The sequence below is a fragment of the Anopheles coluzzii genome, chromosome 3, assembly GCF_943734685.1.
Source record: "Anopheles coluzzii chromosome 3, AcolN3, whole genome shotgun sequence".
NCBI lineage: Eukaryota > Metazoa > Arthropoda > Insecta > Diptera > Culicidae > Anopheles > Anopheles coluzzii.
In genome coordinates, this window is record NC_064671.1 from 91,910,478 (window position 1) to 91,937,524 (window position 27,047).

General features: G+C 46.8%; 1 protein-coding gene across 4 annotated transcripts in view; it reads right to left on the bottom strand.

Annotated features, from left to right (window-relative positions):
• The window catches only part of LOC120959927 (dnaJ homolog subfamily B member 6), a 66,704-nt gene that overhangs the window by 30,614 nt on the left and 9,043 nt on the right, over positions 1-27,047 (bottom strand). The gene's annotated exons all lie outside the window — the stretch shown is intronic.

The window sequence follows — 27,047 nt, forward strand, 5'->3', positions numbered from 1 at the left end:
CTAGAAGGGATAGAAAAATGATGGCTTTTGCAATTCTTCATCCGCACGATTCTCCATTTACAGTCATAAATTCTGAGCGAATGACTTTCGAAGCGCTCCAAATACACCACAGACACCACTACACCGCAAAAGCTCGATTTAGCCTTTAAACCGTCGTCCGATGCTTCCACTTCGCATCAAGAAGATAAATCTGCCTAATAGACACTTCTCCAACATAAAAAGGCAACCCTTTCCACATAATTTGAGCAGGTTCATTTAATATTCTAACACTTAACAAGCGCGCGAGCGAGGAAAATCTACACAACAAAGACACAACATACACACAAGCAGCTTGAATTATGATTGCACACGTAAATCATGCTACTAACTCAGGTGAGGTTATTGACTCCTCTCTTTTAAACAACATCCCCACACAAGACACCAGGCAAACGAGGACTCTTCAAACTGCAGGCATCAAAATGGTGAGAATTTCTGCTGGATACAACACAAGCAACCCAAAACAAAGGTCCCAAAAAACGAATCTTGAATGCAGGCAACAGCAGCAGCAGAAACAGGAAGTGCTTATTCTCTGGTGAAGAATTTCGAAGAAACAAAAAAGACACAACAACCGATATCTTCCCCGTGGGAGGCCGTCTCACAGATTGGACACAATTTTCCCAGCGACTCCCCAAACCACTCTCTTGGGCCTGACCCGAAGATGAGGCAACAACAAAGCAACGAAGACTGGCGGTGTGTGTGTCTGTACATGAATAATTTTCAATCTATTATCTGAGTGTGTCTTGGCGACGAGTCCACGAGGTAAGAAAGTGTACCGACCACGGCGTCCCATACTGTAACGCATTTCCTCTGCCCAAACAGACAAAGGAGGAAACTCAAATTACATAGAGCAGGAAACAATAGCCACCGACGAAGAGAGGTGTGGTGTGTGTGATGCAGTGATGGGTTTGCTACCCTCAGTGGAATTAATTTACATTTAAGCTCCCGGGGATGTATATCTACGGCCGAATCCGTCTGGAAGTTCTTTCGATCATCTCATTGGATAAACTTTCGAAGGAAAGGAAGGATCATAAAACGAATATCACTCTCTCTCTCTCTCTCCATCGTCAGCTACTGATAGATAATGGCCGTAATGCGTAATATCCTTGGGGAAAATCTTATCGCTGCTTGCGTCATTTCCGTTCGAAATCAAGCGCCACACGTTTGTTGTGCTTCATTATCTTTTGCTTTGATAAAAATATACTTTCCGTATTCCGAACATCAACAACACCGATTCTACGGAACTGCAACTGCCCAGGCCGGCACCCAGTCCCTGTGGATGTGGCGAAGAGGGTTAAGGTTGCGTTGTAAATAGAACACATTAACAGCTGAATGATATCCTTTCACCAACAAATGTGACAGCAAAATAACAATGTGCAAGAGTTGTCCTCACACCAAGTGCGATAGCGTCATCGACACTGTCAATCAATAGAGAAAGTTAAGTTCAATTTTATTTCCTGACACTTTTGCTCAAAAAACAATTACATTAACTTATCAAACTTTTAAGAAAATTGTTCCAATTTCATCCCTAAAAGAATAATCCGCCGCTTCACTCTCAATCACACTTTGCGAAAGTGTTAACACGGCAGGGCAGTCTACCAACTCATCGGCCGGACTGACCTCTCGGGCTCATTTACACTTCGGCGTCGATATCATACCGTGCAACGATGGCGACGAACGAAAGAACGAACGAACCACTTCAAAAGCACAAATACACAGTAAATCTTAGGGAAGGGTAGGGCCTGTTACGGGTCAGGTCGCAATCACTTCCAATCTTCTACCAGGCTTCCCTCCCCCAGCCAGCAAGCGCCCTCATCCGTTTGCGTAACGTATTTATAGAACACATGGTATGCGCGTATCGTAAGTAAAAATAATTCCAACCTCCCGCGTCGTCGCGTCGTGTCTCGCGCGCGGCCGGCGTTGTCATTATACATGCGTCTCTTTGGGGCGCACCGGGCACTCGTGAATGTGTTTGATGTTTGTGTTTATACAACAGGGCGGCCCTCTGAGAAGTTGCCCTACGCATAGAGAGCGAGGGAGGGACAAGGTGTCATAAAGTAAATCAGTCAACAAACGACAAAATACATCAACGAATTGTAGCAACACTTTCGCCTGACCGGCCGAAGACGAACGTAAAAGTTATATGTTGTTGTTTTTTCGTGTAAACCTCTACACATATCTGGGAGGGAAAGAACCAGATACGAAAGTAGGGACAGGACCTAACAAAATCGAAGCCTCTGAAATTGTAACCCAGAAAATGACAAATAGTGACCCCTGGCGTAAGCCAACGAAGAAAGGTTCTGAAAGTCGCGTGCCAGACCCCGATTCTTAACCCCAAAAATATTGCCACAGAAACACCATTTTCCAGCGAACGAGGTTAAATCATTGACCCACACAGCGAAGGTTCACAACGACCTATAATGAGGCCATCGGGTCACTTACTACAGTAAAACTATGCTTACCAGCCCATCGGTTCTTTCCGTCAGTATCGAGTCCCGTGCTCATTACCCCCAACCGGACGCACAAACCCAGCGGGAGGTTTGCATATTATCCAGATCAATGAACTCCAGCAACGACTTCTTCTTGGTGATTCATTAGCCAATCAATTAACATCGGTAGATTTTGTCAATCGTTAACTTGGGGCACATGTGGTGTGTGCCTGTACATCGGAGTTATCGTCTCCAGTGAACGGTCATGTCCGAGGAGCAAGGCAATTAATTGAATCCGCTATCTCCGAAGCGCACCCACCAAAGCTGGACGTGCCTTCCCAACGCGTACGACAGGGCGGCGGCGGCGGCGGCAACCACAAACTAAGGACCGTAAACGACTAATTAATATTTATCAGAAACGATTCACGCTGGTGACTCCTTGCTTGGACCACCACGCCCCACAGCCCAAGCCCGCTCGGAACTGGCCCAGAAAGGCAGAGACAAGCTTGGTCAATTGAATTACCTACAACAAATTGAACTACTCCTACCCGTCCGCCCCGATACTGGTTCGCTTCTTGTCACTGTGCGTTGAGGAAGTTACTGCCAGGACAAGGTTAAATTTGCACTAATGAGTCTTCACCTCGGTAGACCCGCTCGTTTGAGGTTCAAGAAAACCTGCCCAGTAACTCACCAGGATGCTGTTAACGCAACATGGCTAATCAAATGAATAACTTTGTTAGTTCGATTTATCCCCGCCCGCAGTTGTGCCTCGCACAGAAGACCACGATAAGATCCAATTAAAATCTCTCAATAATTTCTCAATCTTTCACCATTCATCAGACATCGCGGAATTCGTTGAAAATGCGCTACAGTTCGTCAGCCATATCTAGCATCTGACTCATTGCATATGCCTCCGATGTTCATTAGGCTGCGTGGCGGCGATCGTGCAAAAATGTAGATCACAATCATCCCTCGTCTTGAGCGCTGTGGCAGCACCGTTAATCTTCCAGCGAAAGCTTTCAGGATTTTCAAGGTACCCCAGCTTAGCTGAGGTGGACTGCTTCCTCCCGTACTTGCACACTCCTCATTAGAAGAGAGAAAATAATTGACCATATCTTACTCTTCATGCTTTTCGTTTTCTTCATTGGCCTGTCCAATCTCCAATCCGAGAAGTTGGTCTGGGCATTCTATCGAGCTCGTAACATCTCACCTAAGCCACACAACACCGTACAAGATGGTGTGGGTTATGGGCTTCAGTGCACACCATCGCGCTTTCTCAACCTCGGGCAACGCGTCAGTCACACTTGGATGATTCATTGGACAAGTGAAGCTTGCCCGTGTCTCGGAACAACGTAGCCGGCAACAAGCTACAACCAACCATTGCTCGACCATTTCAGGTGTGCATAGGGGAATAATAATCACCGAGCGATGTACTTCACCTTTATGTGCATGCGAATATCAACACGAGAAGCGCTCGCAACAAATGTGTGTACATTCTTCGGCCGTCCACTAGCAGCGTTCGTTGAATGTCTGAACGTATCCTTAACGTTTTACTTTAAGACGGGTTTAAGGGTGTTGGTTTTATGTGTGTGCATGTTGCAATCCATCCATTAGTTTCTTTGCTAAAGGCATTTAGAGAGCTTTAGAGTGACCATTGCCCAGTAAGACACCCAATGTACATTAAGCAGACGAAGACGATATGCAACATTGGAACTGCTCAGACGAAGGAATTGGGAAGATTATGACGACTTGGGAGAAACTGCCAAGCGTCAATGTTTGGTAAAGAGAGATCTTATAACGAGTGTACATTATAAACCCATCATTCTCACCAACTGCATCTCTTCTCTCGTGTTACTGTTCCACTTCTATAAACCACACCTCGAGCCAAATCTAACAAACCCCAATGGGTGCCTCCCCCAGCGATAATGATAGCACACCACCCAGGCCTACCTAAACCAAAAACAAATTAGTTTCAAATTACTACCGCTTCCAATTGCCATCTACACGCTTCGCGCTAGAAATAATGGCGCCACCTTAGGGGCGAGATACGCGATATGCCATAGAGAAGCAAAAAAAAAACAATCTTTGAAACAGGCTCGTACACCACAGAAACCACAACGAATACCCAGCCCGGGAGACAGCACTAATGATAGCGATTCACGGTATAATGATGCACTACTGTGTGTTCCTGGGTACAAAATCGATCAACTGCTATCGGGCTAGTGGTGGTGGTCGTCGCCATCTTCATGCGGCCACTGTACTCTATTTTACATTTACAACAAAATCAATTTACTGCTCATTGTTTCAATCAAATCACTGTAAGGGTTTCGCTCGGATCAATCAGAAAATAGTGTAATGGCGAGTGTCTACAGTGTGTCATTCGTGTGCTAACCTCCTTTTCTGCCGTAGCGCTGCTTTCCGATGGGCAATGTGCAAATGTACTGTGGTGGTCGGTTCTCCCCAGAGGCAACACACGTTTGCAGAGCAAACCGAGCTAGAGCTTCACCACACACCGTTCGATGTCTGGGAGGCGTGAACATCACCATCATGTAACCAAGTTTGAAACATACTGGCAAGAGGTGGGGACAACCCGTTGGTGTCGATGCCGAGCGCCCCAGGACTGATGTGTCAGTTCAATGCAATTTACTCCAACACCTCCAAGCAGTACCTATGTACCTACGTCGCCGTGTGTGTACCTTGACCAGTACAATTTGCACTGAAACTTGAATGCGTAAGTTCACCCGCAAGCGTACGGTGTAGATAAATCAATCATGCAACAGAGAGCGGAGGCCCAGCCCTGGACCGACAATGCACTCATAACTTCCTTCCCATTCGCCCCTTCGGCATGGGTAATGTCCGGGAAGGTTATCGGACGACGGTGGCGTAGTATCGTCGCGTTATATGATACATCAAAGCCGTCCCCTGCATGCCACGCCGAGGCGGGGGAAGTCATTCTCGTTTGTCTGCGAGATCACCACACCCGTCGTCACAACACGGATCATTGTCGGTGCGATGCTCTTCAAACAGTGGCTTCCACTAAACCGATTGAATTGAGCACCGCAAAGGGGTAGAGCGCCGTCGCCGCACGGTCACATCGTCCACCGACGGACAGTAGCACTTTGGTCGTTAGGCTTTTAAAAACCACACATCTGCAAATCTAGGTCAATGCACACAAAACGGTGGTGAAGTATCGCCGAGCGCGTTCCGAGGACCAATTGGCTGATCAAATGCACGGACACAGAGACAGGCACGACGGATTCTTCTTCACAGCGCGGCACCAGCACCACAATGACATTAGAAACCGTTCGAGGTCTGGCGGGCTCTACACACTGGGCTATTGCGCTCTTGGGGCTTGGCTCATTCATAGCATCTCACGCTGCGTCCGACAGAACGACTGACCGATCTGCAGAGATTTCTTGCAAAGGCGTGAATTACAAATTTATGATTGAGCACTCCACATACACATCATCTTTCATAACTAAAACGAAACACATAGCATTTAAAAACACACATCTGCTGATTGGAGTGTTAGGAAGCGGTCACAAACTAACGATTCTGCAAAAGAGTAGATTTAATAATTTCATCTAAAAAACCTCCTTCTTCCTCTTTTGATATCACCCCCTCTTGAAGCAAAGTAAGCACAGCCCGAAGGTCAATCAATGTCCACCGACGGGACACAACCAGGCAACAAATGCATTTGTGAAATCGTGCTTCTATCGTTACCACTCCAAACCCGTTGCGAAAGTTCAGTACCCGAGCCACAAACACTCATGTATCGAGTGCGATTCAAAGAGCATATGTGTTACGGTTTGCACGATTCCGTTTTTAATGCTATTCAATATTATTTTAATGTTGAAAGCGCTCTGTTTCCGGTCTGCTTTCTGTCCGCGTGCACATCTCGCTCCGAAAGGGTCATGAATATTTCAAATGTCCTAAAACAATCAGATTTTCCAAATGCCAAGCCCAAACGTCCATTAATATTCAATCGAATTTGAAATGAACACATGAGCAAGGGGGCTCCTCACTGTAACTTGCAGCCGCAACAGGACAGCCGGTACAAAACGGTTTTAGCTTAAAAGTAAACACTCCTAACGCTCCTCCTCCTGTGTATGTGTGTGTGTTATCCCACACAAGACACCCACCCAAAAGGGTCCCCCAAAGCACTAATAGAGTTTCTTTATATAAACAAAAAAAACGAACCGTTCTAAATCGTACTTTCCGGTACTCAAATCCTGGGCGGCTTCAGCAAGCATCATATGATGGCGAATAGCATAGATTTACAATCATTAAGCCGGAAACTATAATATCGCATAAATAATAGAAGAGGGCCGGCCGTATGATCCACACCACCGCCACACGTCGAGAGGCCGGAAACGAAGGCAAAAAGTACGCTCCAATGTCGAGCTGTGTGTATACTTTATTCCACACCACTAAATCCCCCAATCAGGCCCGCTCTTGTTCGCGGGACCAAGCGCTACTGCCGTTGCACCTTTTCTCGGCGCGACACCGAAAACGCAATGTTTATGATTTATGCATTTGCGTGTGTGGGCACGACACACACACATCACACGTCGCGTAGGTGATGAGCTCACGTGTGTTGTGATTCGAGCATCGCTATAATGACCTAAGTGTGGCCGCTATCGCATCGTCGTCGTCTAGACTAGGGTGTGCCGGGAGAGCCGGGGCCGGTCGGGCCCCATTTTTCCGGCCAATGCACTGGGACACGGCGAATGGCATGATCGTGAAGCCCGCGTGTTTAGAGCGTGTGCGCAATCCACATCACACCTGACCATATGCCACACACCACATTTGCACTAATTTCAGCTGCTTAATACACACAAGGCCATCGTGAATCGGCGTGTGGGAACACACGAGCGCGTTCGTAGACCTCTCACCAAACCCGGGTTCGTCCACCTGGTGTTGCCAATCGTCCGAAATGCGGGCAAAAATAAATGGTTGTTGCTGTTGTGCTGCGTTGCGTTATTCGGGAAGGGTACGTCGTCCTGAGTTGACGTGTATCGGCGGTAATTTCCTAGCCAAAGATCCTTCTCGACCGGGTCATTGCCAATGCTAGCCAAAACCGCCTACACACCTCCAATTCCACCTTCATCACCTGCAGCCCCCCCACCTCTTCCTCATTCCTAATTGGAAAGTTTAAATTCGTTAAGTTTGATGATCTAGCCCGGGGTGTACCTGGCAACACCCAACTGTGGTTTCCACAACACCCGCATACAATAGTCTCACTCACTCTCACACACACCACACTTACACACATTCGGTTCCCGGGTGTGCAAAGGCGTGCCAAATGTGGAATCTTGTTTCAAGTATGTGCTCAAAGTTAAGCCATGTCCGGGGAGATTGGGGGTGCTGTACGGTGGTAGAACATCCCACACAAGCGCACGCTGGATGACCCAACTGGGACGGTTGAAGGTGGTTGGTTGGGAGGCTGGCTGATGATGATGATGAGGTCTATGAGAATTTTTGCCAAAGCGAAAGAAAACCGCAGAAAGTCAGGGCCACGTCAGGCCCGTGTTTGGTACCGGCAGACACTTAATTTTAGGGAGCAGACATTGACCAACGATGAGCCGCGGGGGTGCGGGTCATAGCCCTCGTTCGCTAGCTTCAAAGCAGAGTCGGAACATGAAGACAAACGCGCCTGGCGGTGTTTAAAATCGATTGCATTTTCTGGGTATGGGAACATTACTTTACGACAGAAGCTAAAGAGCGGCGGTCGATGGCAACTTCAGAAATGCCGATGCACTTTACCCGCGCGATGACTAAACTTGGGAAGAAGAAGGTGGACTTCCCCATCAGCAACACAAACACACGCCCCAACCAGTCAAGATCAGATCTGTGTGCGAGTCAAGGCGCAAAAAACAGGTTTCAGGAAAAGTTCAATGATTCTGCCACATCCCGATTGCGGGCGGGAACGGTGAGTGTTGTTTACAAATCTAAAGAACAACCGTGTGCACTCTTCCGGGATCTAATAAGGACGGAAGATTCCACGCGCCACCGAATAGCAGGATGACCTGCCCCTACGGAACATCATCTTCATACAAAGCTTCTCTATTCCCGCGACCTGCAGACAAGCATACAGTACCGTACGGTTCCGCTTCTACTCGTGTGTGTCTCCTGATAGAACAAAGATGAGATTTCCGCGTAAGGAAGAATGACACAACGGAAACGCAAGACGGCATAAGTGTACGGGACGACCCCCAGTCATCATCATCGTTGGTGACTCATGCGCCACGAGGCGTAGAACGATGCCGCTCGATCACCAACCGCCGCCGGTGGGACACAGAAGTGATCAAAGTCGTTTTTGAATTTCACGCCCGGGAAAAAAATTGTCTCCAATGCTGTACTTCAAACTCAGTTTTAATAACCAGAAATCTATACATCTCTGTAATCATCATTATTCATTTCCATTTCCTCGTGTACCAAAAGCTGGACTGCACAAGCTCTCTAATGATCACATTTAAGCAAATGAAAAGATCAATACCTAAATGCGGCTTCTTTTCCACGAAAAGGCGCAGCAAATTAAGCTGCTAACCATCTCCTTCCTTTTGCCGTCCTCGAAGCACACTCGGATCGGCCGTAACGAAATAAATTAATTTCACTGCAATAACCCTAATCCGCGCTAAGGCCTTTCTCTCCGCACAAGATTTCTGTCGGCGACTTAACCACACCCCCCCCCCCCCCCTTCCTCTTTTCCGCAGGTCCCAAAGGTAATTGTGAGGTTAGGGTCCCCCTCCGGTCTCTGTGTCTGTCTGCCAAATACTAAATCCTAACCACCAATCATCAACCGAAGGCAACCCCGGCACGGTACGGGAAAACAAACGGCCCAACACACACACGCGGCCACACACCATCGTTTACGGTCATTAAAAATCGGTGGCCGCGTGCACGCGCGTACGCGAGTGATTATATCTCGATCGGTACGCCGTTTCGGTGATGTAGACCTCACGATGGCACACACCAAGCCAGATGGAGACTTCAAACTGGATCATCCCTTCCCTTCCATCTAGTCCCATCGGTGCGATGGCTTATGGCCTGCCCAAAAGCCTGCAAATGAAAGCGAAAACGAGAACAAAACAGGCCATGACGAAATGCGAGACATGTTGATGAGCCACATGGATGGGAGAGCGAGGGGTGGGGTAAAAGAAATGAGCGATTATTAGGTAGCATAATGCGCCCGCGACTGGTTACGATATGCCCCTAGACCGGGTGATGGTGGCTCACACAACACTCGTCTAATTTCACGTTGCTGTGTTGTGTGCGGCAATCTAATTGAGTGTTCCACCCGTGGGGCTGATCCGTTGAAGCTTGAGAAAGAATGTAAACGTGAGATTTGTAGCCCGCATGGGAGTGTTCCCGGTTGCCGAGGAGGAGGGTGCTAAGCTTACATCGGGGCACTTTATCCACAATAGTCTGTCGGTGTCAATCCAATTTGTCTGCGGCCGCATGACTATGTTTGCCCGTTGTTGTAACATCCTTCCCAAAAGCGTTGTGCAAAATGGCATCCAATTTTTCTTATAACACTTTCGTCGCCTACTGTCTCACTCTTCTGCCCTTGTGCAGCAGCAGTTGGTTTAACGGTGGTGCCATAATTCCATTCGCGTATGCAAATTGCCAGGTAATCGTCATAATTCTGGAAAGGTATTTCCTCCTCCGTGAAACTTTGTGACGCCGCCCCATCCACCAAGCTCCAAGTATGATACTCAAATTCCGGTATTGGCGCGACGTACGCTTCACATTCTTTCCCAGGCCACAGTGTCGGGACAGTGTCGCGCCAGTGAGCGTTCGGTCTGATAAGTAAGTGAATACAAAAATTAAACATAATTGGATAAAAGTGTTACAAGTAGTAATGGCAGGACGGTAGCAAAGGATGCCCGCAAGTTCCCTTGTTTGAATAATCTATGAAGAGACACACACACACAGCACATGCTTTCCCTTCCCTTTTGGAAGCGGTCCAACGCCCGCCCGAACGATGATGTAAGCGGAACGTTTTAATGCCGGATGCTAACATCGCTTCCATACGCGTATACGACTCGGACTCCACAGGGCCCGGCGGGAGTTGTAACGGCAAGCGCCATGTACTGGCTGCTCTGTTGTAGTAGTGCTTCCAAAGTTTGTCGTGTTCACTTAAACAACTCTTCGGGCGAGAGTCTCGGCAGCGCTTCCTCGAACGGCAACAGGAACACTAGTTGGGGACACTTCCTAATGCGAAACTATGGTCTGTTATTAAGCAAGCATTTCCCCACGCTACCGGTCGTACTGGCACAGTCGTAACGATCCTGTAGGACACGAAGGTTACGTCGCTCATTACGAAAGGCTTTGCGGCGTGGTTTCTAGACGTTCCTAGGCTATTGTTTCCTTAGCAACCTCTTCAAACGCGCGCCAGCGCACACTCTCGCAACAGTAGTGGGTTGACAATTCTATTTTCGTAAAATACTTTTCAACTACCAAACAACAACAGTGTACGGGGGTACAACACTTGGCTGTTGGCTGTGAAAGTTATACCCACCGCTCGGTAGAACTTGCCGTAACTACACTCCACGCAGAGCAGAGAAGTTGCTACTGCGCCCAACAAAAGCTTACACTTTCGCCTTTGATCGCGCGTCCCCCAGCACACACAGCTTTGAAGTTGAGAATGGATTCAGATTACTTCCTTATGCTCTCTTTCAGGCTTTATCGCAATCCGCTAGCGTTCTGTGAAGCACCGTGTTGTTGCTGCAATGCTGCTGCTGGCAATGCGAAAGCTGCTAAACCCCGATGTAAAGAAAACCGCTAACAGGGTTTCAAGTATCGTTTGCGACAACAACGACGTCCTCCGGGGCGTACGAAATTGAAAATCACTTCCTGTTGCTCGGTCACCGATACCGCGGTGCGGGGCAGAAGCTAACGGCGTATACGCCCAGAAGGAGAGAAGTTAGCTTTTTCTCCTGTCCCTCACGGCTCCACAGAGTCACGGCTGGCTGGGAGCAATTTGTTCCATGTTCAATCGATTTCTGCGTGTGTTCAACAGCACGTCAAACACATTGCGGGAAACTAAGTCAAACGCCCCCTGGGCCAGGTACTGTACTCTCTTTCTCTCTCTCTCTCATCATCGCTGAACGCCTTGCGATTCCGATCTCGTTTGCAAGTAGTTGATAAAAAAAACGAGCCGGAGGTCCCAGAGCCAGTTGCCGACTGAAAGCACACGCGCGTGTGTACGTGTCGAATTTGTAACGATCTACGGAGAAAAAAGGGAATGACATTTTTAAAAGAAAGAGAGCGCGCGTTCGATTGATCCTCGCCGGCAATGGAGCCCTTAATCATAGCTATTCTTAGCCTCGCGCTGTTGTTGTCTTTTTTGTTTCACGTGCACACACACAGCACTTTTTCCCCACCAATCTCGTAGGAAATGGTGCTTTGGTCGTCGCATTTCGAATCACTCCATTTCCCATTTTTTTGTTGTGTCTGTTTGAACTTCACGGTACAATTGATTTATCCCTGGGCGGTGGTGGTGGGTGGTGTGCGCTACACAGCCATCGGAATTGGTGCAGGCAAGCGCTAACCTATATAAAAAGCTCACTTGGCACACTAACAACCGTGGTCGCGGGAAATGCTATCTTAAGGGTCGGTCGGTCGGTCTCGCAGTCCCCCCTTCTCCCCAGTTACCATCGGTGCTGACCACCGCGTTTTGGTCCATTATCGTCGTGATAACATGAAACAAAACCAATCAAGCTAAAATTATCCAAAATGAATGCAATTGAGCGTTTCCTTCGTTAGTCGACTCGGGCCCTTGCGATGGACACGTACCGACACACACACACACACACACACACACACACACACACACACACACACACACACACACACACACACACACACACACACACACACACACACACACACAACCACACACCACCACCACCGTCATTAACTGCAGGGCAACATTGTGCCTCGTCCGGCGTGTCGCTAGAATTTGCTACATTTGAAAACTGCTCATAAAATCGTTGCGCGTCTACATGGCCGCGCGCCGCATTGCGTGACACTATCACTGTTGGAACATGGGTTTCTCTTTAAACCCACACACACAAATGTACACGGCACCGGAAGTGTTTCGTATCAGGGAGGCGGCCCGGCGGCACTGCTTTCAAACCAATCCAGGGGTGAGCGTTTGGACAACATACCTTTTCTGAAACGATTGGAGGGAGGAAGAGAAGAAAAAACGAAAACAAATAATTAGTTTAAAATTCATTCCAGAGCTGGTGTAACTGTTCTGTCACGCACGATCGATCGCATTAAGTGGCGTCGTCAGTTTGCGCGGACGAGAACCAGGGAAAAGTTGAAATAGTTTGCGTAACAAAGTATAAAAAAAGCTTTCGCTTCCTGTCCTCTTTATAGGCGCAAGTGAAGTCAAAAGAAAGAGGATCCATATTTTTTTCAAAACTGTTCTGCCTAGTGTACTGACACTACAATGCAATAGTGTGAATCATGGCAATCATTCGAACCGATTTGCATCATAACAATAATCCATTTCAGGCTAACACACACACACACATATCCAATCGAACGCATGATTTCATCAATCCATTTCCGAGCGCAGTTAACCCGCCGACGACAGGCAAAGATCAAGATCACCAGTAAGGAGATTGCTGATTGCTTTCTTGCCACTTCTCACTCATCGCAGCTATTTGTAGTAATTACACTGACATCACCGTAACAAGGTTCCGAAGAGAGATGGACTCCATGGCCGCAACAACAACAACAACACAAAAAAGGAACAAAAGCAGCACAAACAGTCCCATCTGGTCACCATCCATCTCAAGGCACAACGGTTCGTTCTCAATTTGCAGTATCACTCGTTTGCTCCAACCAACTACTACCTAAGCCAGACACAGAGCACATTCCGGGTCTTCCTCAAACTCTAGGTAATTGTTTTGAGCCGAACAAGGGGGCCATCTGGTCCAACAGTGCACACCAGAAGAAGTGTCGAACGCTGCTAATTTGGTGTAAATTGTTTGTACTTCCCTCCCTCGAGTGTGCCTCTTCATTTCCTCATAGACGAAGAACTCTATTACTTCTTCTAACAATATATCAACAAAGAGAGATCAAGTTCGATACACCGGCGGGAAGTGTGTTTGAGCGCACGTGGAAGCGAAGAACATCGCCGTCTTCGAATTTCGGATAATCGTCTCTAAGAGCGTCTCGTTGACCAGAACCTTGCGGCACACACTTCAGCTCTTCGGGGGCCTGGCTAATGATACTCCGCTCCCTTACACCTAAGTGATCTACACAAGTGAGGCCAGCCTGAAGGCAACACATCTCTTTAGAAGAATAGGGCGTGCGCACACAACATCTCCTTCAGCATTTGTCTTAATCGTTCAATCGAGAGCGACGACGGCGACTTGACCTGGCGCCTCCGGAAGGTCCCGCGTAAACAAATTAGCTTCGAAATGAAGTGCGCTTCTACACTTCCACACATCCAGACAATGGTAGCAGCACACTAACATCTTCATTTGCTTCGGGAACAGAGCGAATGGTAGTGATGATTGTAGTTAGCACCATCCCGCCTGGAGACATAACACATCCGATTGACCTGCGCACCAGCTCACAGAGCGCGTTATTTCCGATCGGCGATCCAAGGGAAAGAATTCATTTGGAGATAGCTACAAAAAAAGCGATCAACACACATACGCACCCCATAATTACGAAATCGAAAGTTCGCTTCCTGAACAACACACATCTCACTCGTGTCTGAAGAAGATATCGCAGAGCCTTTCACTTTCCATGCCTTCCGCACTGGTTTGATAAAACCCTTTTTTGGGGAGCCGCCAGTTTTTGTCATTTTTTGTTGTTATTGTTGGTTAGCTTCATTTTATTAAATTCAAATCTTTGCTTCCTCCTTTACCACGGAATCTTATCGTTTGCACACATGCTTCCCTCAAACCCAAAACCATTCACAGCACACCAGAGACCGAGTGAAATCTTAATTAACATTTTAATATCTTTTTAATTGATACCAACTCGCCGAAACACCCCATCTGTGTGCATGTGTCCGCGCAGGTCGATGACCGGAAGGAGACCGGGAGAAGATCTCCGGGAAAGATTGGACTAGCAAAGCGCGCGTGAAGATGAAAGCTCCCGATTTCTCGTCCTCTCCCACTCTCTGCCGTCAGGCTTTAGGGGGCGAAGGTGTGTATCTCACGAGTTCGATGCTGTGTGCATGCAAGTGTAGTGACCAACGCGAAGAAATGGTAAGCGAGCTTTACGTATTACCTCCTCCTCGACTATAAAAGGGTGACCAAATGTGCTTGCCAAGCGGACGTCAACAGCTTACGTTTATCTGTGCTTTATCGCAATAAACTCTACACACCTCTCGTATGTATCCCAAAGGCAACACACAACACACGGAACACACCCAACTGCAGTATCTAATTAATTTCCCCGGTCTCGTTGTCCAATAAAACGCGCCCAACCCTCCTATATGTTGCTTGCATTCGAGTGTGTCGTTAGCAGAGGGGGCGCGCGCCCGTGTATTTCTTGTTCCAATATTTACAATCCGACCAAATTGCACCTTGGGACTGTAGCATGATGCCTTTCAGCTATTTCACACGTTTGTCCAGCCGTTCCCAAAATGTATCCCAAAACGAAACAGCCCCGCCGTTCCTAGTCGGGAAACTCTGAAGTGCACACAAAACTACGCCCAACAGCATGGGGCGAGAGATAGAGACGGTCGACATCTTCCCTTGTCGATTTCTCCTCTCGAAAGGTGATCGTCGTTAATCGATAATATATGATTTTATTGTGGCCCGTAACGCGCGTGTTATAAAACCGTTTTCTCCCCGAATCCTCTGGTTTTCGTGATTAATTTTTCACGGCTTTGTAGGAAGCTGGAGATTTGTGTGGTTTTTCTCACCGTCTATGTCTGTAATAAATCTGTACTTCCTTCCTTTTTTTGGGGAGGGAATGTTCTTTTCCCATTCGGCGCATCGAACATCGAAGACATGCCGTCAAGGTCTATGTAATACAAATAATAGACACTGGAACATAAGCCCAAAAATGGTGCCCTTTTGAAGGACATTAATCTCTACGTCCCGTAACCTTTTTGCGCAACGGTAACAACGGTGTACCATTATGCAACTTCTCCTCGCTTTACATTGCACGTGCCCACCGGTACACGACGTCCAACACACACCACGAGGCGTACACGCATCTCTTCCCGTGTAGGCCCCCGACCGGCCGGCCCATCCGTGGTCATTATTCTCTTCCTTCATGCAAATGATTGACGACGAAAAGAGGCAACCGCTTCTGACCGTCAACCCCCGGGATCTGGCCCACCACACACTGCCACTTCACCGACGACCAGATGTAGGCGCGCGAAAAGTTGGAAGAGTCTATTTTAAGGTGCTCAAAGCCTGGTGTGTATCATGGAATCCAAATTTGTGCAAACGGATTAAATCATCTTCCATTTTTAAAAGTTTGCAACGGTGTGACGGAACAGAGATCGTAGTACAGGTATTTGCGAGTACCTAGTACCTCTCTCCCTCTCTCTTTATCTCTCCCTGCAGGCATAGACACTCGTAGTCGTCGGTGGGGCATTGGTTGATCAACTAGATCACGTTTCATACACGGCATCATCTTACACACTGCCGCAGTCGCTAGCGTACAGAGCTGATGTATTGCGTCAACATTAGAGTTTAATTAACTTGTCTTCTTTTTCGGAGACCCTACACCGAATGCTTTTGAACTACTACACTCCAGTGACATAATCTATCGATCGACTAATATCTATTAGAGCAATATGATGTAATTGAAATCCATCTCCTTTGCATAAGAGGATCTTTTTGCAATTACTAAAAATAGGGATAAAAAGTCATCACAAGACACGACCACGTACTTTTTTGCTCAAGATGCATGTGAAGAACCTGTTTTGCGCTGTGCATCGAATGAATCGTGTTGAGTGATGCTTATTCACCGAGTTCAAGACAAGCAGCTGCCGCCGACGCGTGTTTTCAGCCACAAAAACGTTACTACAAACAAGAGTCATTCATATGCACTTCACAGTTTGATGCTGCCGATGCTCCACCATTAATGTTCAGAGTCTTGATTGATTCAAACCTCAAAAAAAGAAGTTATGGTGTTTTCAACACTTTTCGCTCTGTGATGCATGTTTTCAAATTGTTGGGGCTTTAATTTCAATTACATCCATCTAACATCAAAACTTGCTCATTAAATCGACTTGTGAGAAAGAATAGGCTTTCTTTCTTCGTGTAAAAATAAAATACAACCCCATTAACCCTTATCAATCATCCCGAAACCCAAGGTCTTCAAGGGGACACGTGTCTTATGTTTGACTCCAGAAAAAAATAAAGGTGACAGCCACTCTTCCAGGGGAAACTTTTCCGTACGTTACTAAAAAAAAACACTCCTCTGTCAGCAACGAAATCCTCCGTAGATGGTTCAGAGCTTTACGACCACGCCTGTGTGCTTGCCATGTGCATCTCGTCCGGAGTGGAGTTTTTTCACCGCCCCTGCGTGTGATACACGGCTGTCCCAACCTACCGGCCACCGGCTATCTGTAGAGTTCGGTGAAAGTTTTGGGATGTGCATGTGACACTGGGAAAAAAGCAGACATGCTCAAACCGAGGAAACATCGCCGGCTGGGTAAAATGACTTCTTTTTACTACGACCATAACATCGCAGTCGCCCAGGCTCTGCTGCTGCACTTCTTGTCCAGCAATGGCCTCTTCTCCTTCCCAGCGCCGTCAACATGTCTCCACTGAGCTGACCACCCTGAAGCAGACCGTTAAGCAGAACCGCTCGCGGCTCTTCCGTCGGTTCCTGTTTTCTTTTTAAAACGTTCTGCCCAATCACTTTTGCCTCTCGTAACGCGGACGGTATATCTTGATGGGGAGGGTTAAGAAATAATTGTGTAAACAAACCTGACCCACATAGCGGGCAGGAGAGAATTGGGAAGGGGAGCACAGTTGACATACTACTCCAATTATACCTTTTCACCTTACCCACACACACACACAGGTGACAACGACTGTTTGGATAGCATTCCCCAAAGGGTCTCCCCAAAAAAGCACGAAGAAAAACGCCAACTGAAAGATTAATGCGCTCCACACACCTTTTCTTACGCACGCAAGCCGTCAAGCGCTGCCGTGTTGTTGCGCTAAGACGGAAGCAGAACTAAAAGTCGCAGCTTATCGAGAAACAGAGTTCCCCAATCTCTTTCTCCCTACGGTTTATAAAGGTCGTGATGCCTTCATGATACGCGTGTGAAGAATCTTTCACTTCAGGTCGCTTCGTTCAAACACACAATCGTTTTGAATGGCGCGATTAGAGATCGTTTCAAAGCACGCGTACACAACAGTGGAACCAACATCAGATAGTGTTTGTCCAAAAACAGCTTTTTGAGAGATTAAGTGCTCCAACTTGCCACCCCTGAGGTCTATTTATTTCCTAATAAAATGGATCATTTCTTCTCCTCCCAGCTTGGACGAAGGAAGGCAGCAAAACACGCTTTGATTTACAACATTTACATTGGTACAGCTACCAAAAATTAATTTAAAGCACACACACGTATTTGATTTTCGACCAATCGACCGGACAGCAACCGAAGCGCAGTCAAGTGCGTAAAATAGAAATTTACCCATTTCCTGCAGGCAAATAAAGCGCAGCCGAATTTCTTTCTCCTTCTTCCTTCTTGCTTTTCCCCCACAATCTAAGGGGAGGGCCGGAGATATACTCCAATCGAAAAAAAAACCTTTTATATCACAAACATTAATCTTCTAATCATTGAACATTTCTTTTTTACGGCCGATTTGAATTAGCAGGAACGACGATGCGGTTTGTATGCGCTTGCGCGCGCACACACCACACTACCCTCGAGCCCCGACAGACAAACGCTTTCATTAATCATCGTAAATTGGTGCTTTCTACCACGCAGCGATTTATCATCAGTACTAAGACTTCTTCACTACCACTACTTGGCGAGGTTGGACCGACTTTACCGACACTGGAACAGGAAATAGTGCCGAATAGAGCAATTGGTTTTCAATGGCAAATGATTACAGCTAGCGTTTTGGTTTGAAAGCAAAAGCCCCGCACAACAAGCGCACAACGAATTCAAAGCATTTGGTGCGTTGAGGTGTATGTATTGTATTTTTAAACTATAACGCAACGAATCGCTTAGTCACACGGAGTCGTGGAGTTTTTTTTTTCTTCAACTTAACAGTAATAAAAATTTAAATTAACGCTAAATTTAGCACCATTCAACACCTGACGGCTTTCCATGTTTGAGAGGAATAAGTACAAGTCAACTGATTTAATTGTCCACTGCCACCCCCGGTTGCCAATGTCACAGGCAAGATAATTCATTCATTCTTACGCGTCTGATCTTGCGCTCACAATATTGCCAGCCACAGTCTAGGCACGCGTGTGTGTGTGTCATATGAACCTGTCACCCGGTTTGAAAAACCTACGCTATAATAATCCACTATTAAGAAGCGATTCAAACCCTTCCACCCTTCCCGTTGCACTGTGTGTCTCGCTGTCAGTGTGACCAACGCGATTAAATTGCGCGCGTCAAAATCAGGCGACCGGCGGCGAGGGCCTGCTGCAATCTGGGGTTGCGCGCAACACTGAGCTAACGGTGGGACACAGCAGCCGACTGCTGTGGTCTGTGACGGGCAAATCTCAAACTGTCCTATGATGCAACACGCAGGCGAGGGGTGAAGAAAAAAAACAAAACAAAAAAACAGAACTACCCACAAATTGCAACGAGTGTCGGAGAGCGTCAACTACAACGCGAACGCGGCGCTCTCAAAAGTATAGTGTTGAGCAACACACGAAATCGCACTGATTGAAAAGTGTCTAGAGACATGACTTATGTGGAACGATATTTTTGATTCCAAGGCTCGAAGAGTATCGAACTTTGGTTACAAACAGCCTCCAACAGGTATATTTTATTTAAATAATTGATATCTCCTTCAAACCTTTCAATCTTTGCGCAACAAACTGTTTTGGTATGAATCAACAAACCCACCAGATCAAACCCTCTACTGCCACTTTACTTGGTGTACCAATACTAACCCACAACAGTAGTCCTTTTGGTTTTCGTACGATCATCGGTGGCTAAATTTCGTTGCGAACCGTGCCAGTAGCTTACCGTCACTCGCCTAATCACAATAATGTACACCATTCCACCACACCATTTAACCCCTACCCCTGCACCACCGGCACACCATCATTCGCGAGTCCAAGGGAGAATTTATGTTGCGTGAAGTTTGTTCGTAGCGCCACCCAAACGTCGCATAATAATGGCACAGATTCTTCGATGAACTCAATAGGCTTTTCAACATGTAGAGAATGCTCACGCGATTACACAGTCGCCACACGCCCAATAAAGCGCTCTGTGTGTTTGCACGCTTTTCACGGCCCAATTGTAACAAAAAGCCCCCAACGAAACCAAACCAAGGAAAAAAAGGCACGAACTTTTCACCTTCGCAGCGTATGGAAATCGGAACACGCTAATGGGAAACGACGACGGGGGCAACCTTCAAATCACATCAATTGTAAAACGGATTCTCAATTAGAAGGGCTATTTCGGAGGGGGCAGGGGGGGGGTTGTTTTAGACTAAACACGGTCCGCCGGTACAGCTTCTGGCGATGTTGCTTTCCACACATTTAATTTGCCCCGCTCTCCAAAAATCCCTCATTAAAAGTTTTTCGCAGCACAACACTTAGACGCCCCACTGGTTAGCGCGCCATAAGGTCAAAGCTGACACGCATACAAGAGCACATTCTCATCAGCGAATAAAATTGATTACAGCATCGTCTAATGCAAACAAATTTATTTCAACCCCTTTTTCATTAAACTGCCATAAAGTACCGGGGGTGTACCTTATCCCCTTTTACGTCACTGTTCTTCTTTAGCCGTTTTTCACTCTATTACGTCGCTCGTGCGATGCTTGCTTTAGTGGCCGTAGGATGAATAGGCTCTTTTTTAGGTGTCAGAGATGAATTTTACAAGACCCTTTTTTCAGGTAGTTACATCCCCATACTCTCTCTCTCTCTCTCTCTTCTTAAAGGGAAGCCGTACTTGTTTCTCCACTCTTTGGCTGAACGAAAGAGCTGAAACCAGTGCTGGCCAACCAAAATTATCGGGTTAGAGAGCTCTGTTTGTTTGTGGAGCCGCCTTTTTTCGACCAGCAAAAGCGGTTGTTGATGGATGATTGAGGTCCGGCGACCCAACGATCCCCCACAGGTTACATAACATTGGTGGGCTACCGAGCGAGTATCCCACTTATTATCATTGTTTATTTTTCTTATTTGAAGTAATTGTATTAATATTTTGGGATTAAAATGACTTTAAGTATCCTTTTTTTTTTTTTTTTTGAGACATTTCGATCATGACGAAACGCCCATATCCTTGACAATGAATGTGATGCATTGCCATAAAACGCTTGCGCTATACTATTCGTGATACTACCACCTCTGCGCCATCTACAGGAGAAGAACAGTACAAACGTGCCAGAACATGTATAAATAAAACGCTCATTTCGCTGCCGACATGAACGATTTTCCACCATTAACAGACCCAACAGACCGGCTGTGAGGCAACTCCCGATTAAACAATGGGGCCGGTAGCTTTAAAAAACACGAGGAAACATACGCCCCAATAACATTACCACTGTCAACGACATCCAACAAGCGCATCGCTCATTTTCCCCCGCCAGAGGTCGCTGTCAAGGCAAGAAGGGCACGTGAGAACACACAATGTTTTTCCAATCAATTCTCCCTGGACCTGCCTGCCTGTCCGGAACAACTGTGTGTGCGTGTGTGTGTGTTTTTGTTGGCAAAAATACAAAACAGAAACATCACTCACAGGCAGGAGGAGGCAGGCACCACAGCCATTGACATCACAGCCCTCGGCCGGCAGGTGTGACAGGGCGATACCGGAAGACGCAACAATGGCAGACAGAAAATGGGTAAACTTTTAACTGACAGTCGACGATTTGGAGGTTATGTACATTCGTCCATACCGACTGCGTGCGTGCAAAAACTGCGGCAAATGGGGAGATGGGGTATCCCACTACCATCGGAGGGAGCTTCTAACGGGGACTCGGGCGTTGTGGGAGGAGGTTCCGTCATGTTTTCACACACTTCGTTTCGTACTCAATTTCAATCGATACCTTGTGTTTGTGTGGATGCTCCATTACGGCTCTCCGGTCAAGTGTATTCATCCTTCAGGCGAATCAGCGTGTGTGTGTTTAGCATGTCTCCGACCCCGGTGTTTCTCTAAACACTTTTTTTGGCAACTATACACAGTTGTCACTGATACGTCATCCATGCGCCCCAAGCGCAGCACAGCGCTCTCCGAAAATCGCCAAATGTTACGCTTTATTTTTAGAACAAACTAAAACAAGCTATTTTTTCGTGTGTTTAAAAAAAGGATCCTCACAGTTTTTCTTTTTTGCATTTTCATTGGCCGTGATCATTACACAAATAGACTTATTGGAGACATCGGCACGCCGTAGCCGTATTTCCATGATATCTTTTTTCCACACTGTAGGTCAAAATTTTCCACGAATTACCATAAAACAAAAAAAAAACTGGATCTCCCGCTGTAAAAAAAAGCTGTGAAAAATGTTTGTTTTTGCTATTTTTCACAGCCAAACAGCAAACTGCCACCACGCTGGGTTTTTTTCTGGTACTTTCTTTCTGGTCTGTACCCCAACCCCATCCAAGGTTTGATCAATATTTGCTTCCGGAGTCATAACAATTTTTTCCATAACAGCCCAACCCCCTGGAGTTGTGACCCCGTTCCGAACAGAACAGAATCGAAGGAAGGAAAAATTCAAAATTCTCAGTACAACAAAAATGCAATGCCGCCGCCAACTGGCTGACGCTCGTTTCAATGCGAGCTGTACGGTGGAGAGTATATGAAGCAATATCCTGCAGTATAAACAGTCCTTCAGAGCCCCAGAGTCCTGCTATGCACAATCCACAGGAGAAAGACAGAACACCTGGACACACCGGCAGCAAGTTCCTTTCGTTCAAGGGCTAACCTTCCGGGGGGCTGTATGCTAGTCGGAAGGCGCAAGGGCTAAGCGACGAAACGTTTCCCCCAGGCACTAATCGACTTTTGCGAAAGGAGCGTTCGTCCTTGCGTTGCAGACAGTTTAACGAGCTCTATAAAGTAGAATAGCTTAAAAGTAACCTCGCCCCAAAAAACGGACCGGAAAGAACGAACAGTGCAACCACAGCAGGGACCGGCGTCCGGAGCGAGTTCTATCTAATCAAGCGGAAATATTTTTCTGTTATAATTTATGAAGCTGCTGCTGCTGCTGCTACTACCCTCATATTGTACTGATATTCATTGCCTGCGGGTCCGGTATAGTAGCAATAGCAATAGCCGGATACTTTTAAGGTATTACAGCACCAGATTAACATCAACAACTCGACTCTGTTCGATCGGAACCCCTTGATGTTTGAGTGGGGGGGATCGATCGTAAAAGAACGCAAAGCTCTTAGGTCATAAAATGTAACGTTCTATCACATACTTCCCCTCCCTCTACTTAGGATATTGAATTAATAACACGCTTTAAAATCGAACATTGCCGAACAACCGCTGGGCGCATTTGCTCAACCCAAAGCGAAAGCTAGTCAAGCGAAACAAACAGACCGATTTTAGCGAATAGAACAGAGCTGTCATGCAGAACTACAACCCGTAATGGTTTACAACACCACAACAGGCAGACTGCTGCCGAACGTTCAGCCATCCGGAATAATAATTGACCGTTACAGTCACGTCAGAGAGCTTTAGCACATACAACTTGTTGAGTGAATTCGTGCCCAACAACACAACCGAGCGCTACCTGGGGCCTGCTGCCTGTTTGTTGCAAGCAGATCATGTAAAAAACCTCACGATAACTCGTCTACTCTTCACCCACAGCAAGAAGACACACGCACACGCACCAACAAAAAGGAGGATAATGGGGTGCAAAAAAACACCACAACGTTCAAGAAGCGCACGAAACTCAAGCTCCAAAGTAGAAAAAAATCGAAAGTTAAGGTCAGTGGGCACCGGTAAACCGGTTTCTTCCAAACTTTGGTCTTTTTCGCCCTGCCCCGGGAAGGAGAACTCTTCGACCAAGACAAGTCAACGAACACACATCCACCGGTGGAGGCGCGCGGGCGCGTGTTTAGGCCATGGGAAACTTTGCGCTAGCTGGTAGGATGGATCGAACGCTAAAGTGAACAACTTCTAAGTTTTCATGTTTTGCCGTCGTTCGGCGATCTATTCAAATTTGTGCTCCCAGCTGCAACATTGACGAGCGAGTTGTTACATGAAAACTTGTCCAAGTTTCTTCAGAGCACCAAACTGACGTCCATTAGTAACTAGACATAATCCTGTTGATCGTATCTATTGAGTTTCTTATAGCAGATTTAAAAGCTCAAAAGACCATAAGATATCTTCTGGCAATTAGAAGGCATAAATCGGCATTCCTGGCACTTCAAAGTCATTGCCCACCTCCATCAATCACACAAACGAATAACTCCACCAGAATGCTGTATTCTCTTCAGATAATTGCATACTTCCAGCAACAAACAATGTCAGTAAGACACCTCACTATCTCCGAAATGGGCTGGGAAATGGAAAGTGGCTGGAATTTGAAAATGGCATTTCAATCGAAATCAATCAACCGAACACCACACACACACACACACACACCCAACAGAACACGAACGTAAAACCCAACCACCCCGGACGTCACAATCATTTTACGCTTCATTAGCCGCGTGTGGCAATTTTGCGATTTGCTAATGCTGGACACAGGCGGCAGGCAGGCAAGCAAATTTGCACGCGAATGCTAGGAGAAGGCGCCGTGCACACACGCACACACAGAGGGCAGCAGCAGCTACAAAAGCGTGCTGAGGTCATCCGAAATACATTTGCCATTTCAAGCGGGACGCCCAGTCGTCCGTTAACGGTCCTTTCACTTCGGTTCTGAAGAACGGCCGGTCAAGCGATTATAGGGTGGAGAAGTTGGAGGCATCTATCTCCGAGTCCGGCGCACACTCCCGCGCCACACGCGGCTTGTGCCCTTTTTCCTACAATTGCCGGTAATTTCAGCGGATGAGAATTGATTGAATTTGTCCGGAATTGATTGAGGAAGCTAGTCTCCTTCTTTTCTCGGAAATTCCCATTCCTTATATCGCATCTCAGACGGAAAGATGATCCCATCTCGTAGTTTGGGAATTGCGAAACAAAGAAAGCTAACTCAAAAAAATGGTTGGTTCCGTCAACGAACTTCGGGATGGGGATCCGGATGGTAGCAGCAACGAATCGAAATAGGTAGCTAATTGGAAATAGGGAAACACAATCCCAAAGTGTTTGTAGTTTGCTGAGAAGCTAATTGCTTTCAGAACCAGTCTAAGAGTATATCTCTTTAAACTTGCTCAAACAGTTCTCCAAGAGTGTTGGGGCGAGTACACACACACACGCACACCAGGGCAGTAGAGTAGGAGGATTCCACAATGACCCAGAGCGACTGCTTCCCCACTACTCTACGCCCTATCTAAGACCGGTCTCGCTGGGTTCTCTTTTTACATAACAATCGTTTATACCTTTTTAGAGACTCGGACCTGCCCCGCTGGCAAACTCGTTGATCCACGGATTCTAGCCACCAGCAGGAGACACGGCTGCTGATCGCATCGGGTGGGTTGATGCTACCCGAGGACACATCTACCATAAGGTCGTAGGTTTGTTGAGGCCTTCGCGGAGCGAAACTCTCAAAAGCCAGTGATGCAAGTTCTATCAAACATCTCGATTGATGATGAAAAATATCGAGCTTTTTTGTACCACAAAACACAAGCGAGCACGTCCTATTATATCTCCCTAAAAGAAAAAAACAAAGCCTAAAAGAGAATACGAAAAATGAAATGGCAAAAAAGCTGCCGGGTTCTCGGGCGACGTCTTCGTCCACCCGTATCTGGTAACAAGAGAGATCTGTTGGCTGGCACTCTTGAGCACATTCCGGTTGTTGATTCTTCTGTCGGCATTAAAGATGCTTAGTTTTCATACCGTAGTCTCGGACAGCTGTTAAGGAACATGGCAGTGTAGACCGACCGTAGTACACTTAACATTCTGGACACGGAATATAATTGATGACGGCAGCTAAAGCCGTCCTGGTGAATGAAGGATAAGAATGAGATAAAGGAAGCGTTGAAGTTGAAGCTATTTTCGACTATATAGATGAACACAATCTTCACAGAAGGACTTGTAACATGAAATGAAACTTTCACCACTGAACGATATCTTCCCAGAAGGCGAAAATAACCTTTGTAACATTCAACAAAAAATACTAAATTCATGCTGAACCCGAAACACGCTAATCGAGCAATGATATCTTGATTTGAAGGGAACACAATAATCGCTTCCTTCCAGGTATTGATCCTACTTCTGACGCAAAAACAACCCTGAAACATTTCAACTATCTGATGACATTCATGATACACTTGTAATACAAACTGCATCACATATCCCACACCCCGTCCCAAAGCGAAGACGACGATGACGGAGAAACCGACTAGAGCCAAACGAGCAAAAATGCAGATGATCCATCGCTTCTTGCAACAAGATTTAACGACACCGTTTAGACCGCCGTAAAAACCCCCCATTCCCGTAAAACACTCATTTGTATTAGCACCGTATCAGTGTCAAATTACTTTGCTGTGCACCACCACCACCATGTCAGCCAGCCAGCCACCAGTTTGCGTGCTGTCTGCGCAACTGGTTTCTTGGGTCCTGGGGTTTGCCATTTCAGGTTGGTCGTCTCACGCGATTTAATGTCGTTTTTTTTGCTTTTTTGGCATTCCATTGGGTCGGGAGAATTTCAATCGATTCAGTTCATCTGAACAAGCACCTCGAGCTCGTAGCAGAATTAGGAAACACACCCGAAATGAATAATGGGCATTAGTAGTTCCTACTGTATTATCGTTTTTGCATGCACAGCATAACACTTCCTGCGTGAGGGTGACGGAATCTCGCCATCATCGCAGCTTCTTCATAGCTAATGCTTCTCTGCTATTGTCATTGCACACATCAGAGCAAATCGATCGTACTTGTTTCAGTACCAACCATTTACCAATGTTGCTTCCATAGAGTCACAACGTTGAGGGGACCTCGAATACGAATAAAACGAACCCAAAAAGCACTCCACCATTTGAACTTCACGCCCGGTCCCAATGTCGACGGATGTTGTAGGATGGGAAAGGGAAGCAGCCCAGGTTGCATGTGGCAGAGAGCCCACCCCAGTGATGGATATGCAAAATGTAGCCCGCCACACATTGCCAACAAGCCTCGGCGTGTACAAACGCTGAAACGATCGATAAAATACTATTTTTGGGGGGCATTTGCGCTAGAGCAATGTGGATGGGAAACGTCGACTTCTGTACGACACATTGTACATGACATACGAAATTGATTCTACGCTCGCGCTTCCACATTGGTGGTGCTGGTGGTGGTGCCCGTACTTTATGAATAATTTATTTGGTGGGGGAGAATTCACGCTAAACATA